The sequence below is a fragment of the Hemicordylus capensis genome, chromosome 6 (assembly GCF_027244095.1).
Source record: "Hemicordylus capensis ecotype Gifberg chromosome 6, rHemCap1.1.pri, whole genome shotgun sequence".
In the NCBI taxonomy this organism is placed as follows: Eukaryota; Metazoa; Chordata; class Lepidosauria; order Squamata; family Cordylidae; genus Hemicordylus; species Hemicordylus capensis.
Window position 1 is genome coordinate 97,689,004 of NC_069662.1, and position 20,379 is coordinate 97,709,382.

At 42.8% G+C, this 20,379-nt stretch overlaps 1 protein-coding gene across 3 annotated transcripts in view; it reads right to left on the reverse strand.

Annotated features, from left to right (window-relative positions):
* The window catches only part of TRAK1 (trafficking kinesin protein 1), a 114,768-nt gene that overhangs the window by 77,467 nt on the left and 16,922 nt on the right, over positions 1-20,379 (reverse strand). For all 3 annotated transcript variants that reach the window (XM_053265074.1, XM_053265073.1, XM_053265077.1), the window contains exon 2: positions 6,967-7,161. The gene's annotated coding sequence lies outside the window, so the exon portion shown is untranslated. The remainder of the gene's footprint in view (positions 1-6,966; positions 7,162-20,379) is intronic.

Here is a 20,379-nt window from a genome sequence, read left to right on the forward strand (position 1 = left end):
GCCCTTGCTGTTCAATATTTATATGCGGCCACTAGCAAAGCTGGCGAGGAGTTTTGGGCTAGGGTGCCACCAATATGCGGATGACACCCAGCTTTTTCTGCTGATGAATGGCAGGGCTGAGGACACCATAGCCCAGCTGACCAGGTGTTTGGAGGCGGTCGCAGACTGGCTGAGGTGAAGTTGTCTATGGCTTAATCTGGATAAGACTGAAATTCTGTGGCTGGGCCTGAAGAGGTCAGGGGGGAGTTTTCAATTACTGACCTTTGATAGTGCTTGTTTGATACCTCAGCCTACTGTGAAGAGCCTGGGCGTGATTCTTAGTGCCCCTTTGAATATGGAGGCTCAGATCATGGAGGTCGCTCAAAAGGCCTTCTTTCAAAGGCCCTCTTTCAAACGTCAAATATGACAGCTGGTCCCGTATCTGTTCCCTCCGGACTTGGCCACTGTGATCCATGCAACGGTCACTTCCGTTGCATGGTCACTTAGATTATTGCAACTCGCTTTATGTGGGGCTGCCACTGCGCTTAACTTGGAGATTGCAACTGGTGCAGAATGCAGCGGTCAGGGTCCTTACTAAGGCGCCTTGGCGAGCACATGTGACACCTTTGCTCATTCAGTTGCACTGGTTGCCGGTTGAGTCCTGGTTTAAGGTATTAAGCCCTACACGGTATGGGCCTTCCATACCTCCAAGACCGCCTGATTCTATATGTCCCTCGCCGGGTCCTGAGATCAGCCACCAGTAATGCCTTGGTGATCCCGGGTCGTAGGGATATTAAATTGCAATCAGAGAGAGCCAGAGCCTTCTCAGTGGTGGCTCTGACTCTATGGAACGGTCTCCCGGATAATATCAGAGCTCTCCATGATCTGTTAGCCTTTCGTAAGGCAAGTAAGACTGAAATGTTCTGCCGGGTGTTCGGTCACTGAGACAGCTGGTCGTAGAGTGATCTTGTAATCCATGGTTATTATGTCATGTGGAATATTGTATGAGGTTGTGGTTTATGAGGCTATGTAAGATATATTTTAATGAAATTGTGTTGTGTACATTTGCTTGCAAGCTACCCTGAGTCCTATGGGAGTAGGGCGACATATAAATATAACTAACTAACTAAATTTCCAGCCAATATTTGGCCCCATGGATGCCCTGGACTACTCTGCAGCATGACAGGGCACATTTGGGGGTGACGGGGGGAGTGCAAAACCCACTTTTGGGGCATTTTGAGCAGTCCAGGAACCTAACCAACCCACCCCGATTTTAATAGCCCTAATGCCCTGTTATTCATGAATTTGCTATTGCCCTAACGCCCAGTATTAGGGCAGAATGGAACTATCACGAATTACAGGGTTCTCCTGTATACTGCTTTTCAACAAAAGGGTTCTCAAAGTGGCTTACAGAGAAAAACAAATATGATATAGTATGCATATACAGCTGTCTGAACACATGTACATGTTTTTGTGTGAATGATTATACATTTGTTAATTTTAAATGTAAACCTGGGTACAGGCCCCCTCAAATGTAGCGTACTGATAGGAAGTCTACTACTTTATGTGCATTGAACATAATGTGTGAAAGGGCTTAAATGGCTATTATAAACTACTGTATCTTTGTTTATTCACTGCATAAAGCTCAGAGCCACTTAATGTGAAGTATTTTCTCAGACATTAAACACAGCAAAAACCAACTCGGGGGTGTAAGCTTAGGTTTTGAATCAGTTTCCTACCTTAGATGAAACCCAGGTAGATTACCACCTTTGTGGTATTCTGCAAGTATGTATATAGTATAGCGTTGGATTTTGATAAAGCAAAGTCACATTGTGTTACTTTAGAGAAGCCACTCTGTCTCAGTTCCACAAATGGAAATACTAATCTACCTCATAGGGTTGCCGAGAGCACAAATCAATAACAATTGCAATGTACTATGCAAATGTCATGAACTATGTAATAATAAAAACATAGAAAAGAAAATAATTTGCTCTCCACACCTTAATTTTGCTTTGATCTCATTTATATCTCCATTTAGAGCTTTCCAGTTACATATTACATTTATCAAAAAAGGAGCTTTTCATAGACGGTGGATCACTTAACCATCACATCACAGAGGTTGTTCCATTTACTATAGAAAGCTTACTGAATTGCAAGAAGCAGTTATTCCCTAGTATATTAAACATGTTCATCCTGATTTTCCTGCAAACTCAAAGCAGCTTACAGCCCAAAGCAGCTTACAATAAAATACAAAACAATGCCACTGAAAAATAACACAATCTGAAAAACAAAGCAATAGCAGCAGCAACAGAACAGATTGGCTCACAACCAGCCAAGACAAAACAGCAAAACCAAAACCATCCAAGGGTATTTATACAGAAACTCCATTCCATCCATCCATCCATCCAATTCTCTAAGGCATACCCGTGGCTAATTCCATGCGTGGCAGCTCTCACGAGAGTTTATGAGCAGAAGCACCATGGTGATTGGGCAGTGGGGAGTCCATTTGCAAATAGGGAAGAAGAGTCTGTGGTGCCATGGTGATTGGGCAGTGGGGATTCCATATGAAGATAGGGAGGAGGAGCCTGTGATGGTTAAGGTCAGTTGGAATGCAACTGTTACTGATCAGAAGATGTTCTTGATTGTAGAGGAGAGGAATCTCTCTCTCTCTCATATATATATATAGTGGGCAGGGGTCTGCGAAGAGAGGGGTTGTGAAGGAGGAAAGAGCCCCTTCAGGAGAAGGAGGCTGCCGCTGTGTGAATTAGATAAGGAAATAAGATGAACAAGATCTGTTAACTCAGGAAGGGAGGGAGAAAGAGAGAGAGAGAAGGGTGGGGAAGAGAGAAAGAAGGAAGGGCAAGAGACAGGCCTGAGTCTGTCAGCAGGCTGAGGGGAACGAACAGCCATGGTGGTGGCAGCAAGGAAGGGCCTAATCAACCACTGCTGCTGTTTGGGGCTACTGAGGATTGGTGGAGGGAAGCAGGCAGGCAAGGGACAGGCCTGGGCCTGTCAGCAGCCTGAGGGGAACAAGCCTCAGAATTGATATTGAAGATACTGAAGTGGTAGATAGCTTCTGATTTTTAGGATCAAGGATCAAGGATCAAGGATCCAGCAGTCATGAAATATGCTGAGACTAGCACTTGGTCGAGTTGCAACGAAGGCCTTGGAAAGGATATTTAGATGCTGTGAAGTGTCTATACCTACAAAGATTAGAATCGTTCGGACAATGGTTTCCCCCGTGACACTCTATGGATGCAAAAGCTGGACTTTGAAAAAGCAAGATAGAAAAAGTATTGACGCTTTTGAACATTGGTGCTGGAGAAGACTTGTGAGGATACCATGGACAGTCAGGAAAACAAACAAATGGATCATAGAACAAATCAATCCATAATGTTCACTCGAGGCACAAATGACCAGGCTCAAACTATCATACTTCAGACACATTATGCGAAGACCCAGCTCCCTTGCAAAGTTGAAGCAAAGAGAAGAGGACAACGGCCAGCAGCAAGGTGGATGGACTCAATTGCTACAGCAATGAATGCACCACTGAAAGACCTTAAAGGCCAAGTTGAAGACAGATCATCCTGGAGAGAATCTAGCTATGTGGTCACTAAGAGTCGACACTGACTTGACAGCACTTAATCAATCTGTCAATGGAGTGGATACTATCTTGGTCAGCCTGATGGGTGATCTCCAACAGGGAACTGACAGAGGGAGTGTGACTCTGTTAGTCCTTTTGGATTTCTTGGTGGCTTTCGATACTATTGACCATAGTGTCCTTGTGGTTCATCTGAGAGGATTGGCAATGGGAGGTACTGCTTTGCAGTGGTTCCCGCTTCTACCTCTCAGGAAGATTCCAGATGGCATCACTTGGAGACTACTGTTCTTCAAAAAGTGAACCTTTATATGGCATCCCCCAGCGCTCCATATCGTCTCCAATGATCTTTAATGTCTACATGAAACCACTGGGAAAGATCATCAGGAGATTTGGTACAGGGTGTTATCAGTATGCTGATGATACCCAAATCTATTTCTCCATATCAGAGTCATCACAAAAAGGCATAACCTCCCTAAATGCCTGCCTGGAAGCGGTGAAAGTCTGGATGAGGGCTAACAAACACTGAATCCAAATAAGACGGAGGTGCTTATTGTGTGGGATTGGAACCCAGGAGACAATTTTGACCTGCCAATTTTGACAGCATTACACTGCCAGTTACAGGTGTGCAGTCTGGGAGTGCTTCTGGATCCAAACCCCAATCTGGTGTCTCAGGATGAGGTGGTGGCCAGGGGTGCTTTCTATGAGTGTTGGCTGATATGCCAGTTGCGTCTGTTTCTCAAGACAAATGACCTCAAAACAATAGTACATATGCTGGTAACCTCCAGACCTGACTACTGCAGTGCACTCCATGTGGGGCTGCCTTTGTAAGTAGTCCAGATATTGCAATTGATGAAAAATGCAGCAGCCAGGTTGGTCTCTGGGTCATCTCAATGAGACCATATCACTTCTGTATTAAAAGGACTACACTGCCTATCAATATGCTTTCGGGCAAAGTACAAGGTGCTGGTTATAACCTATAAAGTCCTAAACAGATTCAGCCCTGGGTATTTAAGAGAACATTCTCTTCACTATGAGCCCTATCACCCACTGAGATCATCCGGAGAGGTCCATCTGCAGTGGCTTCTCAAGGATGGGCCTTCTCTGTTGCTGCCCTGAGACTTTGGAATGCACTCCCTGTTGAAAGAGCCTCCCTATCTCTAACAGCTTTTAAAGAGACAGACTCATTTATTCAACCAAGTTTTTAAAATTAGAATTGTAAGTTTAAATTGTTTTATGTTTGTTTTATTTGTTGTAAACCACCAAAAGACGTTTGGAGTAGTATACAAATATAGTAAATAAAGCAATTGTACATTTAATAAATAATTATGAAAAAAAATCTTGCAGACTTGCCCAATATTTCCTTATTTCACTGTTATTTTCCTACTTGCACCTTTTCTCTGAAAGTTTAACCAAGGACTTCTTTACAAAAGGCTAGGTTGTGTTTTTTTGTTTTTGTTTTTAAACTTGATTTGTATTATAGATATCTCAAGACATTAAGAAACAAGTCCATTGCTACCGCGTATAATACTATAGTCATTTATGTTATTTCCACATGAATTCCATCGGATATCTCAAGAACATTTCACTTAAAAAAAAACCCCACACACACAGCTTACTGATATTTAACTCCCAAGCTGCAGGTGCCTTTTAGTCACCCAACTTTATATACAGGATTGCAACCACCTAGACAATTTTTAAATCCCATTAAATCCAATGGAAATTAAGCAGCCCAAGTGTAGAATTGCAACCTTAATTTCCCAGACACCTGCTTTAAGTACAGCTCAACTGGATCACCACAATGCACTCTACATGGAGCTGCCTTTGAAAAATGAGCAGAAATTACAACTGGTCCAGAATGTGGCAGCCAGATTGTTAAACATAAAGGGAGTTTGTGACAACAACTAAATTGACTGCCAGTTGCTTTCTGAGCCAATTTAAAGTGCCAGTGTTGATCTCCAAAGCCCTAAACAGCTTTAGTGCAGGTTGTCTGAAAGACTCCTTTCTTCCATATGTACTTGCCCAGGGATTAAAATCTCCTGGAGAGATTCTGCTCCACATTCCACCACCGGATGCACTATTGGCTGGGATGTGGAAGAAAGCCTTTTCTGTAGCAGTGCCCAAATTATGGAACAGCTAAGAAAATTCACCTTGACCCCTTGTTGTGTTCCCCGTCCCTCAGGGGTAGCTGCACCTCGAGACCCACGAGCACGCACAATTTCCATAAACCGATACAAATCAAAGGCATTAGAACTCTCCAAACTTGCCTTTATCTAGAATAGTACAGTGGTCCCTCGACTTACGTAAATAATCCATTCCGAACGCACGTTCGGAGGTCGAAATTTTCGTAAGTCGAGGAGCGCACCACGGAAGTCTCAAAACACTCGTAATTCGAGGAAGCCGCATCTAAACATTCGTAGGTCGAGTAAGCTGATTCTAAACCGGCAACTACTTCCGGTCTTTTTTGTCACTCGTAACTCGAAAAAAACGTAAGTTGAGTAGTTCGTAGGTCGAGGGATTACTGTATAGGAAAAACAGTTAACCTCACTCCGTTCCTTTCACCTGTGCTGGCAAGGCTTATTACCTGATGGCTCCTTTCCTGGGACCACAGGGGACTGGATTCCACATGGACCTTCTGTGGTCCCCCAGTGTGGGTGTGGGCTTGCCCTTTCCACCTATCAGTTGATGGGCAATCTGCTGCAGCAGAAAGCCACTGTGTTCCTCCTCTGACCATAGCACTGGTCTTCTAAAGATGGGGTGGGAGGAAGGACTTGGCCCAGGCTCACCAGGCCAAGGGGAGGCGAAGCCTGTGCTTATGTAGCCCAGCGTGGATTGCCACCCTCTTATGCCTCCCTACTCAATAGCTCTCAGCTGGATGTTCTGGAATGGATGGCTAGGGGGCTCCCCATGAGGCTGATCTCTATCTGTGGGTCCCTCCCACCCCCCATTTCCTAATTGTCTTCCATCACCAGCTAAGCATTCTGTTCCATCCAGCTTTGTTGGTTTAACTGCTGCTGATTTGTCTTTTATGGCTGCCTAAGTGTGTCTTATCTGTTGCTGCTGTGTGTGCATTTATTTATTTTTATTCTTTTACTGTCTGTAATTAAGATTTTATTTTTTGATTGTTTTATATGCTGTTAGCTACCTTTTGCATTTGTAGTAAATGAAAAAGTAGGATATAAATACTTATAATCAATAAATATCCAGCATTTGCACAGCAGGTGCAGATTTGGTTCATAATTTCTTATACACGTGTCAGATTTCAAATTATGTCAGTGGTCTACCCCATATTTGTATTGTTTCGCCAAGAACTGTGGAAATTTGAAAAGGACAACCAGTGCATTTCACTGGTAACTCAGTGGAGCACAAATGAATATATTTGGACTTACGGAAGTATTTCAGTGTCTCTTCTATTTGCTCAGTTGTTAAGTCGATATTAGCATCAGGAGAAATAAGAGGGGTATGAAGCCAGTCGTCGTGGTCATAACCATAGATTGTGTCTGCTCTTAGCTTGTAGTGGGGCAGCTGCTCTTCCAGCAGGCTGATGATTTCAACTTCAGGAAGATCAGTACTATTGCACACATCTGAGAGAGGAGACAACACAGAAACTGTGTTACAAGATTTTAAAAACACTAGGGCATTTGTGATTTAATACCAATTCAAAAATGCAGACATGAGATTTGTGAATATTTATGACAAAATCAGAAATGAAGCAATTCAGCTCTTATTCCTCCAGTCTGCATACTAGTGTATGCATTTTGTTTCTTGACTTAGATATGAGCAATGATATCATTTCAGCATTGCAAAGGAAGATAAAACAAACACACACCCTACAACCACCCAACAAAGCAAACTACAACCTGCATATATAATCTTCAACACACATAGATTTCTAGATTACTTGAAGACATAAAAATTCAAAGATTGAACACTAAGCAGTTCTTAGAATTAGGCAGTGATGCAAAGCATATTTACTTGGATGTAAATTCTACTGAGATTAGTAGGCTATTCTTCTAAGTAAACATCAAGTCACTTGCCTAGGATAAATAACCCTGCTTCATTTGAAAACAGACTTGCGAGTCTTGAAATATTATGAGTGTGTATGAATGGCTCCCTATTATTTTTGCCATTAGCAGTGCACTTTTCATTTCTCATGGAAAAAAGGTCTTGCAAGACTAAAGGTTTGCAATCTGTTTCATCCAGAGTAATTTACCAACAAAAAGTGTGTTTTGTTGGGAGCAATTTGGCAACAAGCTATTAATATGGCAATACTTACTAGGCATCATACCTGGATCACCAGTTCCATTCTATCCCAATTCATGCTCTTATTATCCACCCCCCAGCACTGTTAGGGTAGGGACTTCGCCCTTTATGACAAGACAATGATGCTGGGCATAAGTGATCTCATCACTATGCGACTCAGGCAAGCCTCAAAAGGGAGGCCTTTTTACTAGAAACAGCCATGAGCCAGTTAGTGTGGGGGGTGGGGAGGAGAGGCCAGGCATTATCCTCCACTGGACATGTTATTCATTCACTGCTGTGAGTTTATCCTAGAGGTTGCATTAAGAACAAAGTACTCCCACTGAAGCCAGTTAAAATATATAAGTACTTTTATGCTACTACCATATTGTACCAGAGAAAAATTCTGGCACAACAGTCTGTATGAACTGACTGTACACAGACTGAGAATTAACAGGTTGTGTAGTATAATCATTTTAGAACCCTGTGAACCTAAACACCATCCCACTGTGCCTGCTGACAGGATCTCTTGTATATGCCAAGAATCCTGCACCCATCCTGCTGTTGATTTGTTTGTTTGCCTGTGCCAATGACGCCATCTTGGTTTTAGTGATAACAACATAAGCATGAAATAAAGTCAGGCTCTAGATGTGATGGCAACAGAGGCTTGTCTGAGAATCTGATCACTGCTGATTTCCTATCAAGGGGTGGGGTGGATTTAATGCTGCATGGGCAGGCTGGATGAGGGTGCTGAACCCTCCCCCTGTCTATTCTTTCCACTGCCACCCAAAACTGCTTCTCCACACTGGAAGAAAAATAGCTAGAGAGAAGCTGGATTTTGTGGGGGAGGGGAGTACATGTGAGGGAAGGTTCACTTGAATTATTAGGGGAAAGATGAAATCCATAGTTCCACTGAGTGCTTGACTAGGACCAGGGAGACCTGAGTTCAAATCCCCATTCAGCCATGATACTAGCTGGGTTATGCTGGGCCAGTCACTTCTCTCTCAGCCTAACCTACTTCACAGGATTGTTGTGAGGAGAAACATAAGTATGTAGTATACCGTTCTGGGCTCCTTGGAGGAAGAGCGGGATATAAACTGTTAAAATAAATAAATAAATAAATATCCCTATAGCTGTCTAAAAGCAGTAACAAAGGGGCCTGGGCACCCTATGAAAGCCCTTGTAATTCAAGCACTACCTTATAGCCCATCCATGCTATGCTCAAAATGGTGTTCCCCTTGCTTTAGACCAATGGCACAACCTACACTGTAACACATGGATCATGCTGCTATAAAGCTAGATTTGAGCTAAAGAGGATGGAATTGTGCCTAACACAAGTGGAGACATGAAAAATGTGTCAATGTTCCTCCTGCCCCATAGCACAAGATATTGGGCACTGGACTCCATTTCCCTTCTTGCCTGCTGTTAGAATAGTTAGGGTCTCCCCCACCCCCACAGTATTAATTTGTCCATTTCTCTCTCCCACGCCATCACCTTTTAAATCAGTTACTATAGGACTGATTCATTCATTACAAACCCCCACCAGCAGTGTTCTGCTGCTGCTGCTAACAAAAGCAATTTCTCTATTATTATTCTTCCCACACTCTGCCAGGTTTTTAAAGTCTGTTTAAACATAAGAAGAACATCTTTGAATGATTTGACACATGCGTGGTTCAGACAAACTCTAAAAGAGAGCCAGTTGCCCAGCAGTTTTACTTTCCTTCTTTGACCACCTTCTCAGGAAAAAGATGATGGATGAAGGACACCACTGTCCTTGTCCAGATCATGGCAAAGTGGAAAGCAACAGTGTCCATTATAGCTACCTCCTTTGGCTTAATTTCATGAAAATAGCATTAAAAATAGCATGTATCAATAAATTGTGATGAACTATGCCCAGTGGCAGCGGCAGAAAAAAACCCGAGGGAGGGCACAGAAGGAGCAAAGTGCATTTATGGATGGGCAAGCTGTGTCCCACCTATTAGATTTCTGAAACAGAATTGGGCGGTAGGGTGACAAGCCCCCTTTTGGGGGTGGCACTTGCCCATCCACCTTTGAGCATCCACCAACACAGTATACGGGGCGAGGGGAAATTCTTTATATCTGAAGTAGCAGAGGGAGAGAAGCTAGAAACAAGTTTGTGGGGGTCAACTTGGGAACTGGGGGCTGAGTGCAAGGCAATAAAAAAACTGAACTCTTTAATGAAAAATGATACTTGCCTCACTCAGTCCCTCCTGTGGTCATAAACAGTGATTCTACGCTCTGAATGCCTTAATAGCTAAGATTGGGAACATTTTGGAGATGACTACAATATTAAATGTAAGCACCATGGAGGTATAATGTTTTAGCAAACCTAAATTCCAAGAATTCAAATATGGCTACAAACCACTTTCAGTCCAATCTGAAATGTGTTTCACTGTCATAGCTTAAACTACCTCAGAGATCCCTTGGAATTATAGTTCAGCAAGAGTGCTCAGTATTCTTTGTTAACAACAAAATGTTGTTAACAAGCTGCACAGACTTACAATGTCCAAGGTACCTTAACATTTCAAATAAACAAATAAACAAATAAACAAATAAATATAAATTTTATGTGAAACCAAGACACAAATATACACAGTTTAACACATCTGCACTCAAAACTTGAATTCCAAAATTCAAGGGGGAAAGCACCATACCATCATCCATCCAAATTATTCACAGAATGTCCACTGCTCCTCGATTTCAAAAGGAAGAAAATAATCAAGTTAAACATTATCCTACACACATACACACACACACACGTGTGACACATGCAGTATTTTTAACACATGGGTTCTTGAGAGCACAAAGAGCAACTGAACTCACAAGAATGTAAGAAAACAAACCAGGTATATTTATGCAAATATGCATTAGCAGAAGCATTTCAACACACAACATATTCCCATCCCACATCTTTCTTTACCCACTCCTCCATCTGTCTCTAAAGGATCCAATATTTAAGAAACTGAATTTGCAAGCATGTAAATGATGTAAATGGTGGGGGGCAAATTTGGGTTTTTTGTCTCACTACTCATAACTCTCTTTCCCCCAGTCACAACAACATAACAGACCAAGGGTTTCTGGACTCTCTTACCCATTTTCAAATTGTTTATTTGCGTGAGCCTGCACCAAAGTGATAATTGCTCACTGTTTTACCACCTTTTCCAGCAGCAAGGAAGAAGAATAAAGGGGAAAGTAGTGAGGTGGGAAGGTTTGCTATGAGTGCATGTATAGCTCTAAATATCGAGATATTAAAAGCACCCCCCCTTTCTTCCAAGTGGCCTTAACTGGTTTTAGCAGGCCAGAAGAATTTAAATTAGTTTGTGTTAATATGCATATTTATCCTACAAGCTATCAAAGCATTATAACCAGGAGAGATTTAGGAAGATGGGAAGCCATCATGACAATGGCACAGTGGGGAAATGACTTGATTAGCAAGCCAGAGGTTGCTGGTTCAAATCCCCAATGGTATGTTTCTCAGACTATGGGGAAACACCTATATTGGGCAGCAGCGATATAGGAAGATGCTGAAAGGCGTCATCTCATACTGTGCAGGAGATGGCAATGGTAAATGCCTCCTGTATTCTACCAAAGACAACCACAAAGCTCTGTGGTCACCAGGAGTCAACACCAACTTGATGGGACACTTTACCTTTATTCATGATAGAAAAGACCCACCCCAAAGTAAACTTTTTTCGCACAGGGGGTAGAGGAAGGAAGAAAGGCCACTAAAAGAGGAGAAGAAGAATATGAAACAAGGAAGAAAAAAAGACATAACAGGAGGAAGAAAGAAAGAGCCCGGAGCGAAAGCAAGAAGGGGAAAGCAAATGAACGGTCATCACATTAGAAGCCACAAGGAAAAGAGGGGGCGGAGAGAGGAAGGGAGTAAAACAGTTGGGAATAGGAGAGAATTTTGGCAGTGAGAGAGTGAAGCCAAACTCTGGCATGGAAAGAAATGGGTGGGGTGGGGTAAGGGCAGGTCTAAGCTTTAGAGCAGGGGCAAATCAAAAGATTATAGAAGAACCCCAACCCTGAGTGAGGAGGCAAAGTGACTGGATGGAGAGGGAATGTGGCAAAGCAGAGGGAGGGAGGGAGGGAGGGAGGGAGGGAGGGAGGAATGGATGAGTGAAAGGTGGGGGAGGGAGGGATGAGGGACACCAGGAAACCAAGAACACAATCCCCTAAGGAACAGAACAGAAAGTAGAGCAAAACACAACCAGAGCTCCATGCCACACCAGTCCATGCTGGCATCGCCCCTGCCATGCACAGGTTCCTCCCTGTACACCCACCTGGAGCCCAATCTGTTGCCATTGCCATCCCAAGGAGTCCCACTCCTCTGTCCCCATAAACTCCAGTGCCTGCTAGAGACACTCTCTACTCCACCCCCGATTATGATCCTTAAAGGTGCAGACAGGACAAAGGCAGCTCAAGCCGGCAAGTTGTCCTCACTTGCTGCTGCGGCAGCGTGAAGCCTCGCTGTTGCTAGCTCGCACACTTCACAGCAGCCTCCGCTCCCTCTCGCCTTCCCTGCTGCTGCCGCCCTTGTGCAATCAAGCATGTGATGTGCCTCGTCATTGTGACATGCCGAGGCCCCGCCCCAAGCAAATATGGCTGCTGCCACTGTGCCAAAAGCCAAGGCAGGTAAGAGGCTGGCAAGCAGCAAAGCAGGCTGCTTGCCATGCACCGCCACTACGGGGCCCGTCTATAACCCGGGGCAATGGCCCTGGTCGCCCTGCCCTAAGGATGGGCCTGACTGCAGTGAGGACTGGGGAGAGAAGTTTTGCAATAAATATTGCAATCCAGTACTCATGAACGGGTACTTTCATTCTAAATAAGAGTACAGGAACAAATCCTCAAACATGCAGGAACAACTTGACAGGCAAGATTGTTCATGCAGATTGCAGCTGCCACCTTGGCTCTCTAATCATACCAAGTACAATACTGTCAGAAGGATGAGGACCACAGATGGGCACACTATACAGAAATGGGCAGATGTGCTTCCTTTAATATGAAAATGCTACAGCATGTGTGCAGAAAGTTACCATACAGTTAAGTCTTGCATGTTACCAGCCATACAAATTCTACCATCTGTCATTAATCATTCTGACCAGTGTTTGACAATACTGTACAAAGTTAAGTAACACAGAGGTTAATTCTAGTCATATGCATCTTAAGTAGAATTCAATCTTCCCCCCATTCCTCACAAAACATTAATAGCAGAATTTCCTTCAGGTTTTCAGAACCGATCTTGAAAATATTGTACAAGTGAATTTGTTTCTTCAACATATTCACTAATATGACCTCTACTTTTCCTCAGATCATTTGAGGCATTCTTTCAATTTTTAATTCAGAGCAACTTGATATATTGTGATTTTACCAAGACACAACAATGTTCATAGCATCCTCAGAAAACCACACATTAGCAGTTGTTTTAAGGGAGATAAAAATATATTATTTCAGATTTATTCAGGTTAGATTTGATTAAACAGAGTAAAATCATCATTGAAATCACAATTTAAATCACTACTCAAGAAGACTCAGTTTGTTTTCTACTAGAAGTACATTTCTGTTCTTTGATCAATATTCTTCACCACTCGGAGATATACACAGGTTTAATTTTTAGAAGGTTGGAACACACATTGTAAAACAATGATTTACTCAGAAATATTTTCACATTAATCAGAAACTTTTCCCTCAAGATTTGAAGAATATTCTGCTTGAATAAACTTTGCTTGTTTCTGCTGCCTCCTTGCATTTTATCGCCAGATTCCTCCTCCTCCTCCAGATCTACAGCACCTCCAGCAAACTGCTATCATTTATCTTTTTGGTTCCCCCCCCCCACACACACACACTTTTAGGGAAGGCCTAACAGAAAACGAGTGAGTGAGCAAGTGAACATTTTACAAATAACATTTTAACAAATATTTTTTTAAAAAAATCCTTTTTGAAAAGCCATTGGTTGTTATCCACTCTGGGTTTATTACAGCAGACAGAAATGTAAATGGAATTAAGAAGTTAAGGTGAGTCATAATTTAAGACTGCCTTAGACAGAGTTGATTTGGTTTAAATCAAATCGATTTAATCATGATTTAAATCGCTTTACAGAAGGACTCAGTTCTAATGATTTAAATCACTACTCAGGAAGACTCTATTTAATCAGCATTTTCTAGTAAAAGTACATTCTTGTTGTCCAAAATAACCTTAATACTTATTTAGGGATAAATTCAGGTTTCATTTTTACAAGTTAAGTACACACTATAATAGGTGAACACATCTCATAATGCTATTTCATTCAGGCAACCAGGCTGTGCATTTCTATGTTGCACTGTTTGCATTTTGCACAAATGCCTGTGTTATCCACAGGTACAGGAATTTCATTAAAATATTCCCAAATGGGGTCTCTTTTACAGCCTGCTGCCAGGATAGGTGTTTCCCTTCTACAACTGAGGATACACTTGGAAAAGCTTCCTCAGGACTACATAAATATATTCTGTTTACTTTTGTTTTCACTTTCCCCTCCCCTATCCTTTGTATTTATATCTAAACTCCTTCTTCTTGCTCAGATTGGCTCCATCCTCCCAAATCCTCTATTCTATTCATCCATTGGCCTTCTTTAACCCAATTCAGACATTATGCTGTATGAGTGTACAAATGTCTGTACACTTGTACATGTTTATGTGAATGACTGAACCTGTGTTCATTTAAAAAATGAACCTTGATACAGGCCCTTCAAATGCATGGTACAGATAGGAAGCGAACTTCTGTACCTGTGTTCAGCATAAGAAGTGAATGACTATACCTGTGTACACTGCAAGAGTGTTGAATCTAACATGTGAATCAGCCTAATGTCTTACTTTTAGAGGCGGGGGTGGGGGGAAGACTGTGTATGTGGGTTGCACGTACACCACCTGCAGAATAGGATTGATCAGGTCTGTTATCTCTCATCCCCATATACTGCTGTTAACATGTTCATAGAATCTAATTAGAAGTTATGATTAACATTCATGATGATACCTTTACTCTAGATTCTTTTTTATTATTATTATTTTTAAAAATAAAATTTAAAAATCTAATTTTATTATTATTCTTAAAATCAATTTTTATCATTCCTGACTTTGGAGGAAATTCTAAGAACTTCCGAATTCTCAAAAAAGCCTGTGATATCTAACTGCACCTTGGTCATGGAAGCATGCCCATTTGATAAGAGTTTCATTTCTTGTCAGCTTATGAGCTCATTGTACCTTACATAGTTTATTTTTAGATCAAGGCATATGGTCAATTATCCTAATAAGAACATAGAGAATCACCAGATATGCTGAACTTTGCAAAGACCTGTGCTGGTATTCGCTATTGCATGCAATTTTTTGTTCCTTTAAATGCTTTATTACTCTGTTAAAAAGCACTATGCACCAGGTGTGAGGCAGAGATATATAACTTGGGCATCATAGATCTCATGAAAGCCTCAGCAATCAAAAGAGGCTTCTTCTACTGCAAATAGTAATATAGCCTCAGTAGCCTCAAATAGCAGTAGCAATTAAAAGTTATTGGGAAGAGCTCACACAAAGGTTTACACAGACCAATGAACTTCTCTGAATTTGAGCTCACTTTTTGCATGCAACATGTTTCCAACTTGGTAGAAAACAGCCCTTCTGTGAGTAGAAGGGGCTCAGTGAAAGACACTCTTGGATTTCTCATCAGCCATGAAGCTCACTGGATGACCACTCCACTCACTCACTCACTCAGAGCCTCACAGAGTTGTGAAGATAAAAGGGAGGATGAAGAACCATGAAGAGAGCATGATATAAATGTCATAGGCTTTACATATTTGTGTATCCTTAAAATTTTCCAAACACTCTAATGAAGATTGTTAAAGGTACACCTTTCACATGCCAAACTACTCATTTATTAAACAGCTGTCCTTGTATGGACACACACATTTTGATGTACTTATATACTGACAGTATTCAGACTACTTCCAGAACAGCAGCCGCCTGTTGTAACCAGGCAGTAAACCTGTCCTAGTACCAAGTAATTCAGAAAACCAAAGAGCTACTGGAAAGGGAGAAGAAGCACCTCTTTCCAAACCCAAACAGCAGCCTATTAGGAGAAGCTCAATAACAGGACAACACTTTAAACGAACATTTTATCTCCCATTGAATAACACAGGCCTGAACAACATAAAGTCTGCGGGCCGCATCTGGCACGCGGGGCCATTTCTGCTGCTCGCCTTCCTACAGGGGACTTGTTTTCACCCCACTTGTAAGCTCCCGAGTGGCTCGACTGCTGTTGGGCTGGGAGCTGCCTGGAAATGAGAGTGCGCGTGCACCCTGAAGGAGATACAGGGCACATGCATGCTCTGAATGAGGACACGCATGCGCCCTGTATCTCCTTCATAGCACAGGTGTGCCTTCATTTCCAAGCAGCTCCCTGCCCTGACTTGCAGCCTGTCGAGGGAGTTTACTGCTAGGCCAGAGACCTGGAAGTGAAAACCGGGAGTCAGCAACGCCAGGAGACCATGGAAGCGGTATCAGCAATGGGGCTTTGCCTCGGCAGATAGGGAGCAACTTTGGGCCTGCTGGGCTGTACTGGTGCCTAGTGCGGCATGTGGGGGGTTGGCACCACCGCAGCTCTCCGCCCTTGTGCTCTAGGGCAATTCTTGGTCGTGCGGGGCCTGGGCAGTGGCTCATGGTGGGGGGGTGTTAAGAAGCGCCACGGCAGGGCTCCTCCCCAGTGTTATTCTCAGGCCGGTGGGGCCTCATCTGCACCAAGCAGGGAAAACAGGGGTTGGTAGTGCCATGGCACTTTCCGCCTGGTGTTTCCTGGCCCAGCTGGAGCCTTGTTGGCACCTCACACCCACGCCAAGCTGCCCTATGCTTCCCCTTAAGCACCATCAGCAGCGTGTTCTCTGCTAGCTGGGAGGGGGGCAGTGGGGCCAGGCAGCTCCCCTCCCCTTAAGTTAGGGGAGATCCTCGGTCTCCCCTGCCCAACTTGGTCTCTTAAGCACCAAGGCCAGTGGCCGTTGGAGAGAGCGATAACGTGCGCAACAGACGTTACTGCTGAATTTGGCCGGGAGGATTTCACTTTTGCATGTGGAGGTGGGAAGCTGGTATTTGTAAGGAGACTGTTTGTGGCTGAAACTAATTGGCTGTGCCTGTTTGAGGACCCCACCCCACAGCCCTTTCCAGCCCCCTCGTCAAACCTACCCCATCCTTTCCCTCTTTCTTTTCCCTTCTCTCCCATTGTAAAACCTGCACCACCCCACGTCCCCTCTCTCATCAAGCCAAGCCTACCTCATCATCTTTCCCTCTTTCTTTCCTTCTTTTTGGTTCTCCCAATCATTCTCCCTCTCTCCTCTCAAGCCTGCACTATCCCCTTTATCTCTTTTTCTTTCCCTCTTTATTTCTCTCTCCCTCTCTCTTGTCAAGCCTCCCCCAGCGCCACCCCCCGCCATCAAGCCTCCCCCATCCCCTTTGCCTCTTGTCTTCCACAATGGTGGAGTTTCTTGTGAAGGATCAAAAAGTGTGTGATGAAGGATCAACGTGTAATTTTCTAAATCAAAAATTAAGATAAACACCTCTCTTATTTTTTTCTTTTTAAGCATTCCATGTTAAGTGGGATGTTTTGGCAGAGATGGAAAAGAAGAGAAATGTATTTTAATGTTATGTATTTAGTACAGATTGTACTGTATTTATGTATTTTATTAGAATTAATTCTAATTCTAATTCAATTCAATTCAGGCAAGCCAGAACTTCAAAAGTTAAAATTTAATTATTCTCACTTCAATTAATTAATTGATATTAAGTGTTACTTTAATAATCAGTGCCCTAAAAATTTACCTCAGCCCCCATGAGCCAAGTCATGGTCGGTTATGGCCCACCAGGGCATTTGAGTTGTGCACCCCTGGAATAGCACAATGCATTTGGGAAGTGCAAAATATTTCGACTAGAAACAGGCCATTTCGAATGTCTCAAGCTTGAAACAAAACACCCTTTAAATAAAAGGCCTGTTTCAAGCTTGGAACAAAACAACCCCATTTCAATCAAAACGTTTTGACGTCTCAAGAACCATTTTGAAGGCCTTTCCCCCATTGCCAACTGGTTTTCTGGCAATGGCTTCCGATTAGCTTGTGATCTCCTTGCTTCTTGGTTGGCTTATCATACAAATCAAGTGTTGTCAGGAGCAACTGTGTCCCCATTGGCTGGGTGGGGGTCACAAAAGGAGAAAATTTCAAGATGTATTCAAAGGCACTGGGAGGCAGAGAGAGCCTTTATGCCTCTCTTGAACAGGATACATCAGGAGAGGAGGAGGGTTGGTTCAGTTTTGTGGTTTTCTTTTCTCAGCACTGAGTATAATATGCAGTGCTATTGCTGCTATAATTCTCTGGTTTTGCTGGATCTCAGATTGACAAAAGCAGAACTTGGTTGCCTGCCTTCCTCAAGTTGCAGTTTGGATTGTTTGTGAGATAGTGTTGTGGAGAGAAATGGACAGTGGCAGCTCTCTCTGGGTGTGTGTAATATTTCTTGGGAATTGCTGTGATGAGCTCCATGTCTGGCATTTCAATTACTGTTCTGGTCTGCTCTACAATCTGCATTGCAATGCAGCTTATGGCTATGCTTGCTACTAAGGGTGCTGCTCTGACAGCTATTGCAATGCTAGGAATGTAAGGAGTCAATTGTGTGCGAGAGAGCAACTTGTGCCAATGATGTGACTACAGCGTACGCACTGTGGATGGCAGTGGAATCTGGGCAAGTGGTTCTTTTTTGGCTATTTGTTGACTGTGTTTGAAATGTGTATTCTGTGTTGGGACAGACATATTCTCTTTTACTGTGTGCTTCTGCAGTGTTTTTCAAGGCAGGGTTGCAAAACTAACCTTTCCCCAAAACCCTATAGGATCTTAAGGGGGGTTTGGGGGAAAAGCTTTAAAATGTATTTTAAATCGGCCACTTGCTCATTTCTTTTGTGGATTGGGTGGTCGGTAGCACCCATCATGCCCTACCACTGAACCCCCTTTGGTGTCCCTAGGAGCTACCCATGGGGAACAACGAGGTGTTCCAAGTTTCCCCATTGTTCCCTATGGTTGGAGCACTCAAAACGTTTTGTTTTGTTCTGTCATAACAGCCAGTTGACCTATATTTTTACTAACTGTTTTATTTTGAGCTCGAAACCAAACACAAAATCCATTTCATACATATCCCTACAATGTATTAATAATGCTCTGTTAGGAGGGTAAACTACTGCCATCTGGTGTTTAGCAATCTTAATGCTAAAACTGAAGCATAAACATGGCTTGCTATTAATCAAGTTGGCTCTTACGAAGTAAAGGAACCTATAAAGTTAGCCCAATCTCTCGAGATCTTCCTCTGCAGAAAAAAACAGCGATGCATATCAGCAAGCCAGACAGTTCATGGAAGCCACGGTATCACTAGAGAACGTACTAAAAGTTGTCCTAGTCATGTAGACTGAGGTGGTCTCCAGAGATTCCAAGGATCACAATGCCACAAAGAAAGCTAATTTTACTCCTTCCACATGACAATACAGTGTTATACCCCAATTACTGGGCCTGACAGGTTGGAAAATGGGAGCACAAAGGGCAGGAACACCTATTATTATGCAAGAGCTGCCATTCATTCGGCTTAATAAATAATGACTCTAAATAAATAATGACTCCAAAGTAGGAACTTAAGGACTGGTAATTCTAGCAAACCTTATCATTGCAAATGCCTTGACAGTTCTATCCTAATCAAAAAGTTATAGAAGTGATGATAAATTGGCTGTCACAATACACTCCATGACGGTGTAGCAAAGAGAAAGTTGCACAACTCTCCACTTCTCTAAGCCACTACTAGACAGTGTCCTATAACTTGCAGAGGATAGTTGTCCTTGATAATCTGTAAAGTAGTAGTAAGAAAAAGGTTTAGTAAAACTTTAAGATGTCATATCAAGTTGACTTCAAGAGCCAGCCTTGAGTGGCTATTTTGACATCACACAAACTAATGCAGATAATGCAACATATATTTAATATATTGTAGAATTAAGACTTTATCCTAACATATAAAATGACCTTAATTTGTAAGCATCAGTCCTCAAGGGTGGGGTCTGTTTTCTACCAATACAGATTTCTCTTTATTTTAGTCAAAGAAAATGTAGAAAGGTCAGGGCCGGCTCAAGGCATTGGCCAAACTGGCAAAAAAGGGGGGCATTTTAGGTTTAGGGGCAGTGGGCTCCTGGGCAGAAATGCCTTCCACCCTTGCAAATCATGTTACAGCCTTCCACAGGCTGCAGAAACAAAAGCTGTTTTCACTGCAGAAGCTCCATTTGTATGCTAGTTAATTGTCTTGAAGGGGTGGGGGGAGATATATATATATCTGCCTTCCATCCCTTGAGGCTGTACCTGGAGATGGAAGGGGGTGAGAGACACTACAAGGAAGACAAGAAAAAGACACACACACAGAGTGTTTGGGTTTTTTGCAAATTTTGGAGCTTGGATGGATTGCAGTTTGCAAATTTTAACTGTCTCTCTCCCATAGGCAAAGGAGGCAGGCAAA